This window comes from Gallus gallus, chromosome 7 (assembly GCF_016699485.2).
Source record: "Gallus gallus isolate bGalGal1 chromosome 7, bGalGal1.mat.broiler.GRCg7b, whole genome shotgun sequence".
NCBI classification, from domain to species: domain Eukaryota; kingdom Metazoa; phylum Chordata; class Aves; order Galliformes; family Phasianidae; genus Gallus; species Gallus gallus.
In genome coordinates, this window is record NC_052538.1 from 30,981,229 (window position 1) to 31,002,417 (window position 21,189).

General features: G+C 41.4%; 1 protein-coding gene and 1 long non-coding RNA gene across 9 annotated transcripts in view; one reads left to right on the top strand and one right to left on the bottom strand.

Annotated features, from left to right (window-relative positions):
- The window catches only part of LOC112532760, a 129,678-nt gene extending 121,141 nt beyond the window's left edge, over window positions 1–8,537 (bottom strand). For 2 of the 4 annotated variants that reach the window (XR_005861718.1, XR_005861716.1), the window contains exons 1-2: window positions 8,036–8,537; window positions 5,990–6,035 (exon numbers count right to left, since the gene is read on the bottom strand). This is a non-coding gene — a long non-coding RNA (uncharacterized LOC112532760). Of the gene's footprint in view, window positions 1–1,831; window positions 2,830–5,989; window positions 6,036–8,035 lie in introns of those variants that run through there. The other 2 variants (XR_005861717.2, XR_005861715.2) reach the window with 2 other exon arrangements.
- SPOPL (speckle type BTB/POZ protein like) overlaps window positions 1,795–21,189 on the top strand; it is a 40,996-nt gene continuing 21,601 nt past the window's right edge. For 2 of the 5 annotated variants that reach the window (XR_003076111.3, XM_422144.8), the window contains exon 1: window positions 10,205–10,446. The gene's annotated coding sequence lies outside the window, so the exon portion shown is untranslated. Of the gene's footprint in view, window positions 1,868–10,204; window positions 11,279–12,031; window positions 16,243–21,189 lie in introns of those variants that run through there. The other 3 variants (XM_046944149.1, XM_046944151.1, XM_046944150.1) reach the window with 3 other exon arrangements.

Here is a 21,189-nt window from a genome sequence, read left to right on the forward strand (position 1 = left end):
TCCCAGACTCCAGCCATGACACCACAAACTTTAACACCATATCTATTCAGTAGCAAAGCATTTTGCCACACAGATTTGTTTCAAATCAGTCATGGATGCAAAATGCACAGAACAAGTACCTTTAGACCAGAACTGGAAGTTACATAAGCATCCTTATTTTGTTATTTCCTAACTTGTGAATGCTTGATTTTGCTCTGCTGGAGCTGTTTTTATGGATTTCCCTATGGGGGTGAGGAGATGTCACCTGAGGAACATCAGCTAGAGTGGAAGTGGTAGTAAAGATCTTAGGTTTCTTTTCCCAGCCCTGGCACTGACCGTGCCACTCACCATGACAGTCACTTTCCTTCTCTATTCTTTCACATTTATTAAACATGAATATCATTAGTCATTTATTTCACAAAAAATCGTAGCAATTCAGTTAATCGAAGTGCTTAACTGAAAAATAATATATATGAACTGCGCTCAAGGAAAGAGAAAATAAAAACTGCAGTTAGCAAAGTTCCTGATGGGGAATTATAATGAGAAGAAAATTAGTGGTAAAATATTTTTAAGGGCTTTGTCAAACTTCAAAGGCTATCACCTATGACAGTGTGTTAGAACAGAATTCATATTAAAGTACAATCCTATTCTACGTATGATCACAGATGAATACTGAATAGGCAGCCACCGAGGAAACTATGTTTCTACTGTACCATTAGATCAGGAAATACTGTCTTCTTTTTGAATTTTATGTGCATTGTGCCAGAGCATGACCAGATTCTATATCAATTCTTGTGCACTGTGGCAGATTTCTCATAAACAGGGAAAACTCCAAGGTTGAATTCACATATTTCAAATCTGAGGTTGGCAGAGTTTTCATGAACCTTAAAACTAACCTATTGCATAGGATCTTATACATATTCTCTCTTCTTGAGAGAGACAATAACCTCTCAACTGTACCATACTTTGATTCTAATGACATCCACTAAGCCTGGATTTCAGCTTCACGAAGTACAGGCCATCATGTTCAGCCTGGAGCTCCCATTAAATAATAGATGCTTCTTCACTTTGTTCTATTGTGACCCATTAATTTTGAAGAGGAAATTAGGAAAAAATATACAAAATTCAATTACTGAGATGTTCCAACACTTGGTTTGGATTTGTATGATTGTTTTTGTAGTACGTACTGGATTAGAACTGGATGGGAATGCTTCTGATATTGAGAAAGAAAAAAACTAACTGAACTAAAAAGGTTTATAAATTCTCAAATGAAATGATATATGATTCATTTGAAGGCATCTACAGCTGAGAAGCTGTCCTCCACTGTGACAGATTGCAAAACTACAGTACAATTTGTTTTTTCAAGCTGTCCCTGAAAGAAGATTCGGGGTGAAGTTTTGCAAGTGAAGAAATGTGCCATCTTCTTTGCTTCTAGTTTATATCCAGTTTACAGAACTGAGAACACTGTATATCCTCTCAGTTTGAAACTTTGTCAGTGTGCTTTTATAATTGTGACACTTGCGAGATTTTCTTAGATCAAAGACAGGGGGGTTTGTAAAACTGTGAAGCGTGAAAATAACACAGTCATTCACAGAGTGCTTTGTTTTCATAAATATTTAAAAACAGAAGACTTGTAAGCTCTCAGGTTCTCTTAAACAAATATGTGGGAACTGCTGAGTCCGAGCCTGAACCACTGATTGAGCACCTGGGGAAAGGACCTGGGAGCGCAGGTGAAGGCAATTCAGCTGTGTGACTGGAAGGGGTGCAGCCTGGCTGCACCTCTCTTAGACCTCATTTAAGGGCTAACTGCAAGTGGGGGAAGGATTTCTTTCTGGAGATCCTTTCCTGGTGAAGCTTTCCCCTACAAGCCTGGAATCTTCTGATACAGGTGAGCAATCTTCTTCCCTTCTTTTATGGCACCTTTCTATGGTACTGGTCCTTCTGTCATTGCACCTTTGTAGTAATGTGTTTTCCATTATACTGATCTAATTGCTATAACAGCTTATACAACACAGGCTTTGTTATGGCTCTCTCATAAGGAAAGTGGAATCTTTTCCTTATTCCAGAGCAGTGAGCTCTGCCCTCTTCTCACTCTCAAGGCACGTTTTTCATTATTGTGGCACTTTTCCTGATTCCCTTGGCCAAATACTCAGTATCCTCCAGAATGTTGAACAGAACTGAAATTAGTGATTTTATGTCAAATTTTGTTTAGGCACGTCTTGGGGGGGGGGCGGGGAAAGGCAGGTAGGGTGAGAGAAGTTAACCTGTTTGGGAATAGTGGAGAAATTCTGTGTCGGTGTTATACAAATGTTTGGTTTTGACTTTTCATTACAAAATATTTTAGGGGCCCCTTTAAAATAAAAAAAAAAAAAAAGAAATTGAGATTATCTAACTTTACTTAGACGCGAAGTGAAACATATCTATGATGAGTCAACCTGTTAGCTCATGTGAGATCCTTACTCAGCTGTTTTGAGAGGTAGATTTCCAGGAAGGAAGGACTCTTCTGTGCCAGTTGTTAAAAAATACAGTCATCTTCTAGTGAGGATTGTTTTGAAAGCCAGCAATTATACACTGCTCTCAAAAAGCTCAAGTTCTCTTCTCACAGTCACCTATCTCCTTTCAAATACAGTTGATTATCAGTGATGCTGGTATAAAATTGCAGCTCTGCCAGCCAGCAGAACCCTCCTGGCCATCAGTCTAATAGCTGAGCGGCAAAAGCGACAGTCAGCTTTTTCTGGATAGTAGGAGTGCATATGGAGAACACTGGAGAGAATCTTGTCATACACTGTCAGTTCTTCTTTCATTTGTTATTTCTGTGCGTGACTTTAAGTACTTCAGCTTTCATTTTCTCTAGAGAACAAAGATACTTTTCTTGTTCACACAACTCTCAACAAAATTTACAGGCTAAACATTTTTCTTCCTCTTGCAGACATGCTGAACAACGTCTGCTTTCTCACATAGTGTCTGCCTACTCTGTTTCCAGGTTCCTTTAGCTTGAACTTTTGTGTTTTTGTTTTTACTTCTGCATTAGTGGCCACTAATGTTTTGATCCTTCCCACTGTGCAGCGTCATTCTGCCTCAGGTCATTTTTCTCCTTAGACACTTATTACCATTCCAGTATTTCAGGAGTTATTCCCCGGAACAGGATCAATTGTTTTTCGTCCTTGCCTCCCAATGGGAAGGTACAAAAAAAGAGACAATCCCAACTTTGCCTTCATTTTCTTATCACACTTCTCATGATCAGACCAGTTTATGGGAAGATTGAATTCTTATTTCTGATATTGTGCAAGTTCTTTTAGGTCTGGATACCCAGGTGAGCAGATGGCCTGTCCATAGGTGTTGCATTACTGTTTTGTTATTTGCTTTTTCTGATATTTGGTAGTGTCATGAATCTGTTCACTGACATGGAACTCCATCTAAGGAGTGCTGAATACTAACAGCTCAAGATTTATAATCAAATTGTTCTTTATCCTAGAAGAACAGGAATTCTAGAACTATGGCAAATTTCTGAGTCACGTACATATAGATCTGTGGCATCTTATCCATATGTTTCTTTCTTGCCTTTTATGGTTCTCGGGCAAGTGCTATCCAACTTACCACTTCCAAAGAAAACTCCTTATTTATAATTTCAGAATCCTAAATGCTGAAGCTCTTTACCTGAAGACACAGCACAAATGGATTAAAAGCACAGTTAACTCTGTGAACTTCAGGACTGAACATTAACAGCTTTTCCTTGGACTAAAGTTTTGAGCTCACAAGGCTGGAAGCTAAGGATCCCATACCATGATGTTTATTAAGGATCTTATGTCTAGAAAATCAGTGGTTGGAATTTTTCAAAGGGTGATGTTCTGTGTCAGATCTTAAATTGTATTAGATTATAAATGAATAATTGACTGACATGCCACCATACACTGTTTTGAGCATAGCTGACAGGCACAGATATTAAGTTTTCCTCCAGTATATTTTTGACTTTTTTTTTCCCCTGTTGATGCAAACTAGCTACTTACATACATGCACTCAAAATAGGTTTTAGAGAAGCCAGACTGATGATAATACATTGGGAAAATTAATCTCAGTAATGGTTGATAAAGCTTAGTCTGTCAACGAAGACTGATCAAAGTACTAAAGCCGAATTGTTCTCTATCCAGACGTTATGGAATTTGTAGACTTCTTCACAGAGCACAGAATGAAAAATTAAAACAGATTTCTAGAACAACAGAGTACCAAAGCTACAAATCAAAAGTATTTCAAAAGGCATTTTGATTAACTGAGTTCAAGTTACATATTGTGCCAATTGATCTCTGTTTCTTTCTTGCCAGGTATTGCTTCTGATTTATTTCTTGTCTCTCAAAATAAACTGATCATATTCAGCAGTGACCTTAAAATTATCATTAAGGAAATATGAGTCAGAGAACCTTGGATAGCCTCAAGCTATTCTGTGTTTATGAGATCATGACTTCCTTTGAATCTATTCATTTTGAGGATATGCTGCTGTCATCTTCTGTTACCTTAAAACTCATAGAACAGAACAGATATTTTAGATGACAAATCCAAACTTTGACTGTGTTCTTAGAAGGTATTTCCTAAAATTTCATCCATGACTGCTGGGACTTTGAGGTGGTAACACACTTCAAGTGTGTGTTGGCACTCAAAGGCAGTTCAAGGTAGTTGTCCAAGATGAACAGGTATAGCTGTTATTAGCTACATTAGCTTTTTTTAAACTACCTCATGCTTGAAAATACATCTTGAAAAACTGAAACTCATTACATTCTACAATTATACAACTACTGAAGTACAAAAAGTATGTCCACTCTGTTATATATCTGCTCTTTATCATCAGAGCGCACTAAGGAATTACTGTTGTTCTGAACTTAAAGACGCTGTTGCAATTGTTCCATGGTCAGCTCCTGCTTTTTGGATATGATCATTACTGAACCAATAGAGATGCTTGGGGATACAACAGATACACGAAAATATCAGATTCTAAGCTTCAATTATTTCAAGTAAAATAGCAGAGGTATAAAAAAAAGGCAAAAGAAATTAAATAACTTTGTGTTGTGAGAAAATTGGTCTTTTTAAAATATGTGGGAAAACTATTGGAAGTTATTCTTTAATACCAATAGGTATAGAATGAAATCTGCATGCAAATATGCTGTCATGATGAATAACTACTGCAGATCTCAAATTTTCCGAATCAGTGGTGTCAATAGAATATTTATACAAAAGTGACTTTTACATTTTGATAACAGTGGAATCCTGAACTTCTCAGAGCATAATGTGAATGCATAGTGTTTTTCACCAACAAGCACTTGTCTTATGTAAATTTGGTAAAGCAGTTGAAAGACAAAATCTCTCATCAAGTTTGTATCCAATTACAGTACTGCAAACTGACTGTTTTATCACTGCTTCTTATGTCAGACAAAATCTTACTCAGAAGATCGTTATCTGCATCAATCTACCTTTCCCTGACTAGCAGTTTTAAGCTATCTATACATACAGAATATCTCCATCACTGACTGACATATTTTACCCATACTACATTATTCATCTGAGCTTTTGCTGTAGGAACAGGATACTCCCATACTGGTCTCTCAAATCCCAGAGCAAAAGGAAGTTTATGAATCATGATGTCTTGAGACACAAAATGCTTGTCAGCAAGGAGGACTGAACTAGATGAAATCATCAGCTGTGTAAAATCTGTGCTAATGAGAACTACAGAACTTAAAGTGAGCACTGTTTCATAAAGAAGTGTTAAGTCTAAATAAGCACCCAAGTAAATAAAAAGATAGATGGCAAAACTCTAATTTATCTTACAATGAAAAGGTTCGCTGCTTCAAAATCTTAAATGTCAAGTACAGCCCTATTAGAAATCACAATGTTCTGTGTTCTCAACTTTGTATTCAGCATTTCTATTGGTATCTTTCATATAACTGTGGAATGTTCTATAATTTCTTTTCCTTTACTATTTAAGACAGCTATATCAACTTCTGTTTGTAATTAAGTGACTCACGTGTCATACAGATCTTCGGCGCTTCTTGGAGACACAGCTACCTGTTCTGTATAGAAAAACAGACATTTACTATAATGACAGTCCAGATTTATTTTAGTCATTGTTATATGCAACATATTTACTGCTCCATGCTCAAAATGTTTGTTCTTAAATATTACAGAAGAGCTCAGTCCTAAAATACTAAATTAAGAGCAGCATTGGGCTTTTACTATGAATAGTGACAACTGAGCCAAGCCCTGGCACAGAGCTCTACAGACTTTAGGAATATTGATATTGGAAAGTACTCCTATGAGGAGTACAATTAAGGATTTTATCAGATAGAATGCAGGAGGCAATTTCAAGAGGCAATGCCAGAGAAATCTCAAAAAAGCAAGAGTTCAAAACAACTTGTCTTCCTTACATTCTGAAATGAGGTGTACTTTTTTTCTCTCTGTTACTTAGCAAAGTGATTCAGTGAAGAATCTATTGAATCTGCTGTAAATCTATTTGTATTCTCTCGGAGCCAAATGAATTATATGCCCCAAACATCATTTTCTGAGTATAAGAAAAAATGCAGAACTTCACACATGCTTCTCTCTTTGAAAGTTGCTTTTAAAGCCATTTAAATAGTTTGTATTTAAATGATTATGCACTTGGATTCACAATCAAATTCATGAATATAAGCCATAAATTTGCAAAACATGCTCTTTATTGTTTTTTTGGTATAAGAAGCGTGCAAGTGTATGTTCTTTTCTGTGTGCATTTCAGAGAGCAGGAAGAAAGTTTGTTTTATATTTAAAAGTATAGATTTTCTTTCACTCTTCTTTGGGAGAGGAACACTGATATGAAAAAAAAAAAAGAGGCTTTCTCATCCTTTCTATAAAATTCAACAAACTCCATATTTCCCACTTGAGAATGTTATAAAATTCTATGGCATACAGGAGTGTATTTAGTTTCCAAGTTACAACTTGGGAAACTGTATTTCTAAAGAAATGTGAACAAAGCAAAACTCGGTATTTTCCTGTTTCATGTTTTGGATGAAAATCTTTGTGTTTGTTTTTAATGCATGAAGGAAGGGAAGTGCACACAAGAACATCTGCTGAGCTCAGGCCAAGCTTTGAAGTCCCACGTTGAAGTTTCTACTAAAATTAATGTTTCTTTAACATTGCATAAGCAGGGAAGAATGGGTAAGATTCCTACTGCATGTCAGCCAGTAGCTTGGCAGTTAAGATCTTACCTGTGATGTAAAAGACAGGAGATCACAACTCTAGTTGGAATGGGGAAGAACTGAGACTTGAATCTGACCCACCCAACACTGTTAGACTCTTCATGATAGTTATTGGAATAGCAGCTGTCTATTTGGATAATCTCTCTCAGAAATTGCATGTTTGCTAAGACCTTTCTACTAAAGCTAGCATATGTTTTCTAGCGAAGAGTGTTGGTTTCAATACTTCGACCTTTTCAAGTGAAGGACTGTTCTGCTGAAATGTTACTGATTAATTTTACAGCAGTTTCCCTAACATGTAAGAAATCAGTTGTTTGTTGCAGCTTAATAAGATTTATTATTTTGCTTTTTACAAAGAATACCTAGAGGCAAAATATACAAAGAAGTTAAGGTGGTGAAGTCAATATAAGTTGGTAATGAATGCCTTAATACCCTGGAATTTCTAATACCGAAAAGCAATTTGAATTTGAAAGCTGCTATGTTATAAAAAGACTAAAAAACTTCTTTGATAAAATTTTATACCCTTTTAAAACTGAGCATAAAACTGGGACTCATATCAGCCAAAGCAGGCTTCAAATTTATTTAATGCAAACCCAAGCATATGCTTTGGCAGTATCTTTGAAATGTTGCTCCTTTAAAAACAAATAGGGTAGAACAAAAATATTACAGGTTTATAACTATTCCCTCAAAGTTTCTACATGTGGACAACAGATATGAAAGAAAAACAGTAAGCAAGTGGCACCAATGGTATCACGAGTTGCCTGCCACTGATTTGGTTTTTTTTTTTAGTATCAGTTAATAAAAATCATTATCTTAAGAAATTAGACAAAATTACTACTCACGTTTTGACTTGCACTCAGAAAGTTGATTTTAGTGATTTAATCTTGCTTTCAATCTGGAAAATGTGTTTGCAAGCATGTGTTAAATGCTTCCTTTCACCAAAGAGATCTCAGAGTTGTATAATGAATGAGAAATTAGAATGCGTAATTTCACGATTGAAATGCGGTTACCTATTGAGTAGAGAATTACTTCCGCTTGTAACTTCAACTTGCAGGTCACTGCAGTGCATCTTTACCTACGCAACCACTTCCCTTAAATCTGTGGGCCTGCTCAGATGCCTAGCACTGAAAAGAGTCTATTTTAAACACTCTGTGTTGGCGTCATGTACAGCAGCTGAATTCATACAGTCCACCTCACTTCACACAAGGGTGAGGAAATGCGGTCAGTGATACGGACTACTTTCTCTATTTTGAATAGCACAGGCCGACAGGGTTGTTATGCTGAAGGGTTTACCAAACGTGAAAGTCCCAACAGTCTGAAACTTGGTCACCCTGGGAAGATAGGAGTTTGCCCAGATCACAGCAGTTCACATCTCCAAACACCTCTACAAAGTGCTTCCTTATTCTTTGCAGGAGCATTCCTAAATAAAATTGTTCTGTTAAGAATTGCTAGGCACGGTGATTAAAGAAGTCCACGCTCAAGAAGAGGTCCACAGAGGAACAGGAGAACTTCAGAGAAGGACGGCAGCATCTCAGCGCAGTGGCAACACTCTCACTCTGGATTCAGGGAAGTTGAGTTTCCCCTCTGGTCTCTGCTGGGATCTTTGTTCTTGAAGTGTAGTTGATCATTTCATTCTGTCTTGTTTTTATTTACCGTTTTCTGTCCTTTGTAATTACAATTTAAACTCTCCCTTTGTCTCATGTTTTGTAAAACGTCTGGCGTAATGGGCCACTTATCTCAATTGACCTACTAAGTGCTGCTGTAATGCAAACGATGATGCGTACAGACTTGACAGTATTTCACCTTAACGTGGTGCAAGACGCTGTGTGGTGCACTCTAATTTGGCAGAGAGGAGAAAGAAATTTAGGATATGAAAATGGGAATAGCAGAGAACAGGACCGAGCTGTCGTTGAGGGGGAATAACGTACAGGCAAATAAATTCCTGTTTCTCATAGGACCAACTGGAGACTCAGATCTGGAAAGCGCTGGTTGCTTTACTTGGCAACCATTTACATGCCCATCTGCGGCGTTTGCCCACACAAAAGGATATCGGAGGGTGAGCAAAAGAAGTTTGTAGGCCAATGGATGCATGCATCGGTGGCAGCCAGAGAACTTCTGAGCTGTGATCTCACCTTTTGTCTGCTGACAAATATGCATGCGTTCTTCACAGCTTCTGTTAATGATCCACCCCTGCAGACTTTCTCTGAAGTGAGATTTGAAGGAGATGGTCGTTAGTTGCTATCTACAAAAATATCTTAGCCCGCTGCTTTTCCTGTGTGCTCAATCTTAGAATCACCATGGAGGCAGTTCAGTTAGAAGGTCCTCCTCCGAACGGGCCTTCAGCTAAACGGAATAAGGAGGGAACTGAGGTGAGACTTCGCTGTGCCCATAGCAGGTATTTGTTTGCAGCACTGCATGTAGCATTTACAACTCCCCTTGAGGTTTAGAAGGATAGGCTAATACCTTGGAGCTATCTGTCCCACCAGGACCATGGGAAACAGCTCCTCTCACAACTGCTGGGTGCTGCGAGTGAGTGGGAGGGAATTAAAGCAGCCGTGTCAGGAGCTGGGCTGAGAGGGACAGGAAGGCGAGGGCTGTGTCAGCACGCAGCGGTGTGCGTGTGTGTGATTGAGGTGTTGCTGAGGTGCAACAGCTGCAGCTGGTTGGGTCAGCTGGTAGTTCACCGAGTGTCATTTTCAGGTGAACTTCAACTGGAAATAAACGAACCGACAAAAAAAAAAGAAGTCCCGGGAAGCTCCAAGCCTGGGACGGTCACAGGGTGCCTGCTTCACGCCACGGCCCCTTGGGCTGCTGCAACCCGGTGCGCTGCACCGCGTCCCCTCACTGCAGCGCTCCACACAGCCAGGACGCCGCTCCCGCCACCCCCGTCCCAACGGCCGCCTCGCGCCCCGCCCCGCGCGCCGCGGGGGGGTTGGGAGGGGGTGAGGGGCGTGGCGTCTCTGAGGCCCCGGATGGAAGCGGCGCGGCGCGGCACCGCGTGACCCCTCCCTGTCCGGAAGTGCGGCGGCAGCGGCGCTGGAGCGGCGGTCAGCGGCCGGGCTGTACGGGAGCCGCGAGCGGCCGCAGCGCTACCGGCGGTGAGCTCGGCGCGGTTCGGTGCGGGCAGCGATGAGGCTCCGCTCCCGCCCGACCTCGCCGCTTCCGCCCGCCGCCGGCCGTCGGTGACCGCCACGCCTTCCCCCGCCCCGGCGCTATGAGAGCCGCCGCGCCTCCCAGCCAGCGCCGCGCTCCGGTACGTAACGCCTCAGCGGCGGGAAGGAGCGGGGCGGCGGGGGGAGGCCTTTGTTGCGCCGCCCGGGCTGCGGAGGGGCGGGCCCGGCACCCTGCCCCGGGGCAGCGGCCTGCGGGCCTGAGGGAGCGGCCCCTCGGCCGCAGCGGGGCCTCCCCCGGGCGGTGCGGGTAAGGGGGGCCCGGTCCGGCCCCGCGGAGCTCCCCGTGCCGGCTTTGTATGTGCGCGTATGGGATCCGTGCGTGCGGCTGCTGGCGTTCGTGCGGGCCCCCTCCCGGCGTGCGGTGCGAAGCCGTCCTGCCGGGAAGTTCCCGTCTTGCAGCAACAGCAGGGGTTGGGGTGCTGAAAAACTTGCGGCGCTGAATAACAGCGAAGGTTGAGCCGGCGGTGCGGCGTGCCCCATCTTACACATGGGCAGGAAGTGCGGCTGAGCGGGGCCGGGTTTCACCTGGTGATGTCATCTCGTGAAATCCGCCGGGCTCCGGTGAATCAGTGCATCATATGGACGCTGAGCGTGAGAGGAGGGAAACGAGGAGGCAGAACTGAAGCAGAAGAGCTCCTGAGGCGCTCAGCCGCGGCGTAGCGGGCCCAGTTGTGCCATTAGAAAGGCAGCTGCGCTTCAGGAAGATGTTCTTAACTTTTGACACGGTGTTAGGAGGGACAGAAATAGCGTTTGAACAAAAAGGATTGTTTCCAACCTCCTGCCAGGAAGCGCTGTGGGACTCCAGCTGGGTCGTTCCTTGCTCTTATCGGTTCTGCAGAAGGCGTTATTTTGATAGCTATTCCATATGGTTGGGAGGGTTTGTGCCACAGCGGTGCTGAAGCTGAGCTCTTGGTATGGCTGCTCAGGTGTTTTGTTTTACTGCTTTGAAGCAAACTCTGCCAAATTTCTTCATTTTTCAGTTTCTACTGATTTTTTTTTTATATCAGGAAGTAAAAAAAATCCCCTTATAAAAGGTTGCTGCTACCTTACCAGTCACTGTAAAGTAAAAATACGTGAAAATACTGTAAACTATTTTACTTACTTTCTCCACCTGGTCCTTCTGGCATGTCTGACTGGGACAAACCTGGATGCTTGTGGAGGATTTCCAGTGTGTGCCCCCTGTACCTCATTGTCTATTAGAATCATAGAGCTGCTCAGGTTGGAACAGACCTTAAAGATCATCAAGTCCAATCACAACTTGACCGTATTACCCTGGCTCTAACAACCCTCTGCTAAGTCATGTCCAGGAAAATCAAAATGAGATGATTGCTTTTAATTAGCGTATCAACCTGATACTTGAAGATTTTATGGGTACAAAATACTGTGCCATAGATCAAAACATGAATATGAAAAATGTTAGTGTTTTGTCATTCTCTCCCATATCTTTTTAGGTCACTACAGATAGTAAAGCACTTTGCCTTCTTAGGAATCACAGTTGGTGGAGGTGGTTAAGGAAGCACCAAATCAGCCAATAGGCTGCACAGTCAATGATGGGCTAGTGTGACGATACACTGATATATCAACTGGTGTGAATTGCATGGCTTCAGAAGTCAGTTATCATGGTGAAGTTGGAGGAACATGCAACCCTCTCCTGACTGTGCAGAGGGGGTCCTCGCACTGAAGAGGAAGTAAAACCCAGTAACTAAGCACTGTTTGGTCATGTCTTGTGCTCCCTGGTTTTGAGGGTAAAGTAGGAAGCCCTTGCCTTACTGGTTATCTAATGTCTTGGAGCTGTTGTTCCTGGTTTGAGGCTGTGATAGAGTTCTGCTTCATCCTCTCAGAGATGGCTTTTCAAGAGGTTTCCATATCGTTGCTCGTGGTTCTTTCCTCCTTCTTTAAAATACTTATGTATTCACAACAGATTTCTTTTTCAGCTTTGATTTCTTGAGAAACTTCCCAGTCTGTTTCCATATGGCTCTTTGTCCCACCCGTCCCAAAAGGAATCTCACTGGAACCCTAGCTTCAAATGAAAAGAGGAAATCTCCACATAGTGTGTGCTTGATTGAGAACTGTTGCAGCTGTGTGAGGTGTAGAGGGACATTCATAATGGCAATTTTGTTGCTGTAGTTTCTGAGACAGGGTGGCCACTTGCCGTTGTTGGATGGCTTTAAATAATGTGTGTACTGTTATATAGCATGTGTATTGCGATGCTTAAAGGCTTCAGTTTTTGTAGTGCTTTTATGTGTTCAATCTGTGTGCTTTGGCTAACTGGCAGGACTGTGTTCAGTGTTGGAACAAACTTAAGCAAAAAACCCCTCAACTTTCATGATCCCATTTTACTTCTTTAATAGCTTTCCTCTGTGGTTTTGGTAACCAGCTTTAAATTTGTTCGTTGTTGGCTATAAAGGTTTTTATGTGTTCTTTGTCTGCATGCTTGGAAAGAGATTCCTTGTATCTGCCAATGTTCTTTTACCAGTGTTTGCATAAAGCATTTAGGAAATGTAGTGGAAAGTGAGATGCTCACTCCTGCTGTTTCACAGACTCATTAGCGTGGAATAATCTGGAGAGATCATACATACAGATTCCCTGAATTACCTGAGTGAGTTACTCGTGATGCTGCCTTGCATCTCCCAAAAGCCATTTGTCATTTATATTTTTTTGTGCAGAATGTTATGGTTGCTGTTCTTTGTTGGTTACTACTCCTTTTCATTTTGTGGAAGTCCTCAGCAGAAGTGACACAAACCCAATTTAGTACGTTTTCGTGCTTCACAGTCAGAGAATTTGGCAGTTGCTTCAGTGGAAAAAAGCTGTTGTCTTTTCTGTGCTGCTTGCTCAGATGTTAAAGATGGGCTAACTGATTTTAAGTGGACTTTGTGTAAAGTTGAACGCTAGGTGAGCAGAGGAGAGGTCTTCTGTTATGAGCCTTTATAAAAGAAGCTCCTGTACATACTTAGATGCTTTTAACCACTTTTTTTTTTTTAGCATTAGAAATATCTAATTGCTTTTCCTTGAATTCATTTCTAAATGTACAGAATGAAGCTGAGAGGTTTTATGAACACTTGCAACGTGGTTATATACTTTTTGTGACTGTATCTCTGTAAAAAGCTGTAGCTTGCTTAGCTAGTAAGCAGCATTTGAAGCTCAGGTTTGATCTGTTCTCTTGCTATATGATTTCTGTAGAATGCACAACTGCTTAGCCTTTAATTAGTGGTACTTTGTGGGTTCAATTTTGAACTGTTGGTGTTAAGTCCCATCCACTTTCATGGGAGTCATGTTTGCTCTCTGCACTATATTGTGACCTTCCTTCTTGAGTAATACAAACTTGGATTTATCGTTTGACATGTCATTTAACTTGCTGCTTTATAGAATGTAAAAGTAATTATGTGCCAGGGAGAGTGCAATAGAGTAGCTCCTGGCTAAGGCAGTGCTGCTGGTGGATGGAATGTCTCTAACAGTTGGGAAACTTCCAAAGTTCACGGGGTGGGAACATCTTGTTGTACCAGCCTGTGCTGTGCTGTGGAGAGGATCTCTGGATGAAACTTGGGAGCCGGGCTTTCTCTTCTTCCTGATTGCTGCTTTAATGCTTATCCCCTCCCAAGTGCTCCCATACCAGTTGGTCAAGTCACTTGCAAGTCAGTTTTTATGCAAGGCTACAAATGGTGATGAAGGGAATGGGGGGAAGTGATGACTTACACTTGATTTATTTGAAATGCCTTGTTTTGTTGTGTATTAAATGTTTGGAAAATTAATTATGCTTGGGTGTTAAAGGGTTTGAGGTTAGTTGCCTTAAACTCAGCTCTTGCTTCCTGAACAGCTGAAATTGCATGTAGAAACAGCTCTTTCTGGCCTGAGGAATTGTTGCTGTAACTTTCTCCTCTGGTGTCATACTTTCTGGTTCTCTGTTCCATGTTGACATTTTCTTTGGAAAACTACATTTCCCAGAAGTTTTATTCCTGGCTTTCTTTATTCACACTCAGTTTCTAATTGATGGATCTGTTTTCTCCATTAGCATTGCCTGCGGCCTCTGAAGGATGATCATTTGCAATGTTCAAATAGAAAACAAACTAACAAAAAAAACCCAAAACAAACAAACAAAAAAACACCCACTGCTTTCAGTTGAAAACTGAAGACGAGTCACTTATTTTGAGCACTTGGTGTATGGGTGCAATGATTTGCATTAGCTAATGATTTCTTAAAATTCTTTGGAGCAAGGACTTGTTGACTGTCTGCAGCATTTAACACAGTAAGGCTCTGAATTGCTTCATCTGTAGACATTACCTCAGCAACAAAACAGTACTCTTAAAATTGAAGAAAGTGGCACCAAACAGATGGATTCTTTGGTAACTAGGTTTATTTTCAGAGTCAACTGTAATCAAAACTCTTGAAGATAAAATCAGTAGAACTGTTATAAAATGAATTTAGCAAACAAGTGCTTAATACACTTTGCCTCAATTTCTGGGATGGAGTAATATAACATTAAACTTCTTTAAATGCTTCTAGTGAGCATTATTTACTGGCCACGCTGACATCTATCAAAGTGAATAAGTGTTCTTCTAAAAGAGGACAAAATGCAGTCCTTCCAACTCATGTCTCTGTGTGTGAAGATAATTCCAGCAGTTAATCACATACAACTAACTTTCTGCCTGATTTTAGATGCTTTTCCTATGCAGTCAGAAGCTTCTGTTTGCAGTCTGCATAAACTCATTTGAAGACTTCCAGAGCTCAAGTAGTATCAATCAAATGTTAGACTAGAAACCAAATTATCTGAAATCTCTAGTTAGCTTCTTTGAGTAGTTGTAGGTTGATACATAGCAATTACATTGCTGTACTGAGCATTGAAGTTGATGTGAGCTTACTGCTGTTAGGACTGGTAGTGTGTTTGGTGTATGTGGTTTTAGTGGAATAGATGGAGTGTAATCTAGTTTTGATGTGTTTGATCTGTGCAGAATCTGCCAGTGTAGACTTTGGCAGTTCTGTGCATGTAAGAAACAAACTTCTGGTGTTAAAAGGGAAGAATCTTTATGTTGATATCATTTGTGCAGTGATTTTTTTTATTTTTTTTTAAGTTATAAAACCAGAAGCACTGCGCTCATGGTTGACCTGAGAACAGAGGTGTGCCAAATGCATACAGCTTGATTTATACTGTAACATCCCAGAAAGGCTCTTAGAATGTTTATGGCAACGTTTGTCTATTTGCAATCACTTGATCTTAGCGACTTCTTGATTTCCTGGTCGTAAATGGCCTCTTTTCCTCCTGTTTGTTTTCCTTCTCTGTGAAAGCAGTTCTGTGGAGCTGCTGGGTGGTTGAGGAGGCCTGCTTGTGTGACTCACTGTGGGGTTACTTCAGGCATAGACCGGCAGAAGGCAGCTTTGCTTCCAGCCTCTGTGAAGATGGAAGCAAACCGACTTGCTGAGACTTGTGGAGCCCTTCACAAGCTCAGCTGTTTGAGGATGAAAGTCAAGCAAGATGGGGGATTTGACTTCAGGTGGAGCTGAAAGGCCATTGTGTCCAGGTCTTCAGCCTGTTGGCCAGAAGCCATGCCTCCAGCAGTGCAGCTGGCCGCAGTGGTAGTTAGCAGCATTCTGTTGAGCATGTTTCTCACAGCAGCTTCGCAAAGGCAGCTGAAGATGTTTTTGATAAGCGAGCAAGGCTTGGTCTGATTAAACTTGCTGCCTTTTGTCAGCCCAGTTGCTCTTGTCAGACTGAGATCTGCTTCACCGTGCCCGGATAAGCCCTGCCACCTCAGCTGCTCTGTAGCAGCCTTTGTTGTGTGCCTTATTGCTCCTTTTAACCATCAGTAAAACAATCTGTGTAGGGGAACAAAGGATGGTGTGAGGAGGTGAAAAAAGTGAGCAAACATCCTGCTTAGAAAAGGGTGAGTGAGATTTTATGTATTCACACTTCGGTCACTAGGGCTTTTTGCAAGAGGGCATGTTTTCCTGTTGCCCTGAATGTAGTCCCAGGCTCCGGTGCTAATCCTCAAATGTCTTGCATGGACTTTCTTCAATTGAGTAGATGACGTTTTAGCCTTCTGGGGGAAGAGTTCTCGAGCAGGGAAACCTGATGTGGGCCATCCCCTGCTTCCTTTCCTTTACCCCTAGGTAAGTGGCCTGCAGCTGCAATAAGAGCAGCTGGGGAAGCCATGGGGCTCAGTGTTGTAAAACAAGAGCAGTTGTTGCTAAGTGATCATTTCTTGTGAGGCAGCAAATGGTTCGATGGAAATCGAAAGCCTTAGAAAATTTCTAGCAACTTTTAAAGAAATAACCCTTGTAAGGGAAAATAAAAAGTGAATGCTGCTTTGCAAAACAGCAAATACCAGGTTGTTTCTGAAACAGCTGAGTAGGGAAGATTGTGTACTTGTATTTGAGCTTTGGAAGCCAGACTCCACAGAGTAAGAACTCTTAGGATTTTATTTTTATTTTTTTAACATTCTGTGATCACGTTAACATCTGTCTCAGGCTGCTCCAGGTTCTGTTGGTAGTGGTGGCTTTCACCAGGTGTATTCACACTGCCGTGCTTTCAGAGGTTCCTACTTCATACCCACCAGCGCAAGTGAATGTGCATCTCAACTCTTGAGCTGCCCGCCTTTACTGTGGTGCGGCTTAATCAGCTGCTGTGGGTGACTTCTGATAACCAGTCCACTGAAATGAATTGTATTTTGAGACTGTTTAGGTGAGCTAGCATCAAGTGCAGTCCAGTTCTCTGACAGAATTTTCTTTTGGTCTTTGGAAGTCACGTGTAGGGTTTTTTTGTTCAGTTTCCTAGCATATAAGTTGTTGCTCTTTCCACAAAATGTAATACTCTTTGTGACTGTTTTGGTATGAGGCATAGAATAGGTTTGAGATGAGCTGTGCCTGTTAGAACATTTCCATGGTAGAGCTGTGTATGCAGATTTGTTCACTTTTTGCTGTGATAGGTAGCAGGGAAGTGAATGATCAAAACCCCCTTCTGATAACATTTGTTAGTATAAGTTTTTGGCTGCTGAAAGCAACTGTTAGCATCTCAATGTGAATTTTGCAGGTGATAACAATCTGCACTGGTCAGTGAGCAGAGCATTGTGCTGCTGTTGCTCTGTGCAACTCCTCTGTAGCAAATGAAAGCACATATCTCCAAAATGTGGAGTACAATGCTTTACACTCCTCCACTTAATTGAAAAAAGACCCTTCCCCATCCTTTACCCATAAGGAACTAAATCTCCCAAAGAAGGCTACTTTTGTTATGCAAGGAAGAAAATCAAGGTTACTGCTTTCAATTTGGTAAATTCTTGACTGTGTGTAACTGAAGTATCTGGAAAAATAGTAATTCTTCATTTAATGTACTTTCACATGCCAATGATTTAAATAAGAGAAATGCAGTGAAACTAAGGAAGGGGAAAGATCGCTTTGGCTGTATACCGTGGGGGGGGGAAATGACAGCAGTAGATTATTAGAATAAAATTGCTTCCCAAGAGGAGTAGAGGTGGAAATGCCAATATTTTGGATGCCATAAAACTAGACTAAAATGAAATTGCAATGCTGTAAGAAACAATTTTGCATTTCTTCTCCAGGGAAATGTATAGATGAGTCCTATAGGGAATAGTCTAGGTTATCTAATATGGAACACCGTTGGTTTCCTATATTACAGAACTATAACACAAAAACTAATGCTCAGGGATTTTTATTAATAAGTTTGGCTGATGTAAACTAGACAGAGTTCAAGCTCCGCTAGGCACTGCATTTCCCCTTGGCTGAAGGAAGATCATCTTTATATTTCAGAAGCTTAAGGGAAAGAAAATTCAGAGAAAAGCCTGTAAGTGACACATACTCAGCTGTAGTTTTTACAACTCATAGTATAATCCTGTGAAATTTGAACTGCCGTCTTCAGTGCTGTCATTAACAGTTGCAAAGCCATCCTCTAGAGGAGCTGTGTGTTTTGCACATGCTTGGTTTTGCCTAGCTGGGGCTTCTGCTGTAGCCACCTCAAGGATGTGCTTTTAAACTGATGTCTCAGCTGCAGTTATTTTAAGATGTTTTTCACCCCAGCTGTCTGTCCTCTTTATTTGCTGGAGTTCAGTGTCCCTGGCATAGAGTGGCGGGGGGATGCATATGTCGTTTCTCAGCTGTCACAAGCCAGGCCAGGGCATTGGTTTTTCTTTCTGGAGTTACTGTTCAGCTCATGGTGATGGAGGTTGGTGATGGAGAGACCTTATGCTGAAGCAACTAAAGCGTGTGGTTTCTGCCCCAAAGCTGGTTTAGGCTTGTGTGGTTTCCAAGTAAATACATGCTTAAGTAAGCATTTTTAGTATTGTGTTCTATAAACCCTCTTCCTTTTAACTATTACAGACCTTGCACATCTTCAGTAAGTCTCCATAGGGTTTTTCTGTGTGTAACCCAGCTGCTGTTCCCTTCTGCTTGCCCTGAAAAGGAAACTTTTGTGTTAGAAGTGCTACAAACAACATTAGGATGTAGTATATGCTCAGTCAACAGCTTCAGTGAAGGAGGTGGGAATATATAAATACCTACATGCACGTGTGTGTGTATATATATATATAAACCCACAGTTAAGTATCAGTAACTCCATGCACTCAAATGCAGCAATGATAGAGATTAGATTCAATAAATATTAAACACTACATTTAAATAATCTTCTAGGTATATCCTGAGTCTATTTTCAGACACGCAAATGATGACACTGAATAAATTGGAAAACTGCCTAAGCTAAATAGATCCTTCAAATGTCTGTTATTGTGCTGTGTATCATCCAGCAGAAAATTTGGTTATACAATACAGTTAGCTATATAAGAAATGTGTAGCAATTCTTTTATAATGCTCAATCGTGAGGAAATGCAAATCCTGCCAATTAAGAACAATTCTGTCATTTACCAAGTTTTCTTTCTACTACTGATGTCTTATGAATTTTCCTAAGCCTAATCAGCTTACAAGAACAACTCTTACACAGGAAAAAAAAGTTCTCTCTTCAACAGAATGGTATTTTTAAGTTTCTATGATTTGGAGAGGAAGATGTTTCTTGTGGATTTAATCAGCTCAGGAGTCCTGTGCCTCATTGAGATAAGGCTGACCCAGCTGATCAGGGTTCTTACACCAGTCAGTACTGCACCAGGCTGGAAGGAGCATGGCTCTGTCAGCTGTAACCCTGATATAGCTGGCCACGTGGCCACATCCTTTGGCCTTTACGTTGATGTTACATGGAATTGTGAGAGTCAAGTAGAGCATCAGACCAGGGAATCAGATGGGAAATTCTAAAGGTACTTAGTCTGGGGTCTTAAAATGTCTTTCCCTTCAGATTTTACTGTTTTGCTCTGGTTCATTTGTTACTTCTACCTTTGAGTCCATTTTTGTATTTTCTCTTACCCAAGAGCTGATAGAGTGAATCTTAATACAATGTGGCATGTTCCCATGAATTTTCCTTGAATTTTAAAAGGTCTCTCTTGAAAAATAAATCCTTCTTATTCACCAGTGATACTTCCTCAAATTAGACAGAAAGGGGTACCTCTGTAGCTAGAGTGTGTTTATTTAGACTAGATATTAGGAAGAAATTCTTTAGTGTGAGGGTGGTGAGACACTGGAACAGGTTGCCCAGTGTGGTTGTGGATGCCCCCTCCCTGTAAGCATTCAAGGCCAGGCTGGAGGGGGCTGTGAGCAACCTGGTCTAGAGGGAGGTGTCCCTGCCTATAGCAGGGAGTTGGAACTAGATGGTCTTAAAGGTTCCTTCCAACCCAAACCATTCTGTAATTCTATTATTTTTGATTGAGTTTCTGAAAGATGATTTTACTGATTGGAAGACCTGCCTCCTAAGATTTAAAAAAACAAAAACAACGAAAAAAAAAACCCACCAAGTTTTGGCTGTGGGAGTAGACAAATTGTGTGGTTTCTGAACTACCCGTTTATTTGGAATAAAAAGTTGGAGGAACACTGTGTTGTTCAGCAGTTAACCTTCAGAAAGTAGGTTTTTATTTAAATTTCAGTCAGTGATGAAATGTCAGTATTTCCAAAGGCTGGGGAGGTGGGGTGGGGAATGTTCATCACAACTTTGCATTCCTTGAGACGTTCAGCCCCTTGCAGAAAAGACTGGCCATTCAGATGAAATACACAAGACGTGCATGTGGGATTTGCTTGGCGTACTCATTTATTAGGCTTTCCTTAGTCATTGCTAAATGATCCTAACGTCCATCACTCTGAGACAGTAAGTAACTCTAGTTTCTGTTAGCTATTGAATGCTTGAAGTAGTTTGGCTAGATGTTTCTGGCAGAGCAGGCTCCGTGGCCTACTTATGGGGTACTGTGGAAACTCTGTCCCATAATGGTTTGGGAGTGAACTGGGACTTTCCTCTTAAATGTTGCATTGTTCTTCAGTCACTGGACAGGACTTGAGAAGAAGCCCACGCTGTGCCTGACCAGCTCTTGCTCAGCTCTATCATTCGGTGAGCGCTGAAGTCCTGTGATGTGCCAAAATGCAGCAGGGGAGGGAAGTGTTTTGATCCTGGAAGCTGAACCCTTTGCTGGTAGGGACAGCAGAGGAGAGCCAGGGAAGGACTGCCCTTCCAGCTCATGGTGTGTTTTCCCTGTTGCTTCTGACAGGGCAGGACGGGGTCATTAATTTGCTTGGCGGACTGATCTGTGGTTAGGTTCTGTCAGGCAGGGGTGGACTTCTAGCATCTGTTTCTAGCACCTGTGGAAAGGAGTTTGTCTCTCCAGTTCTATCAGTAATTTGTTGGCAAATACTTTATTGAAATAAAAAGATAAAACGTTGTTATGGTCACTACTTACATAACGGGTGCATACAAGCACATGTTAATGCCACAACTACTCTGATGAAAGAAATGC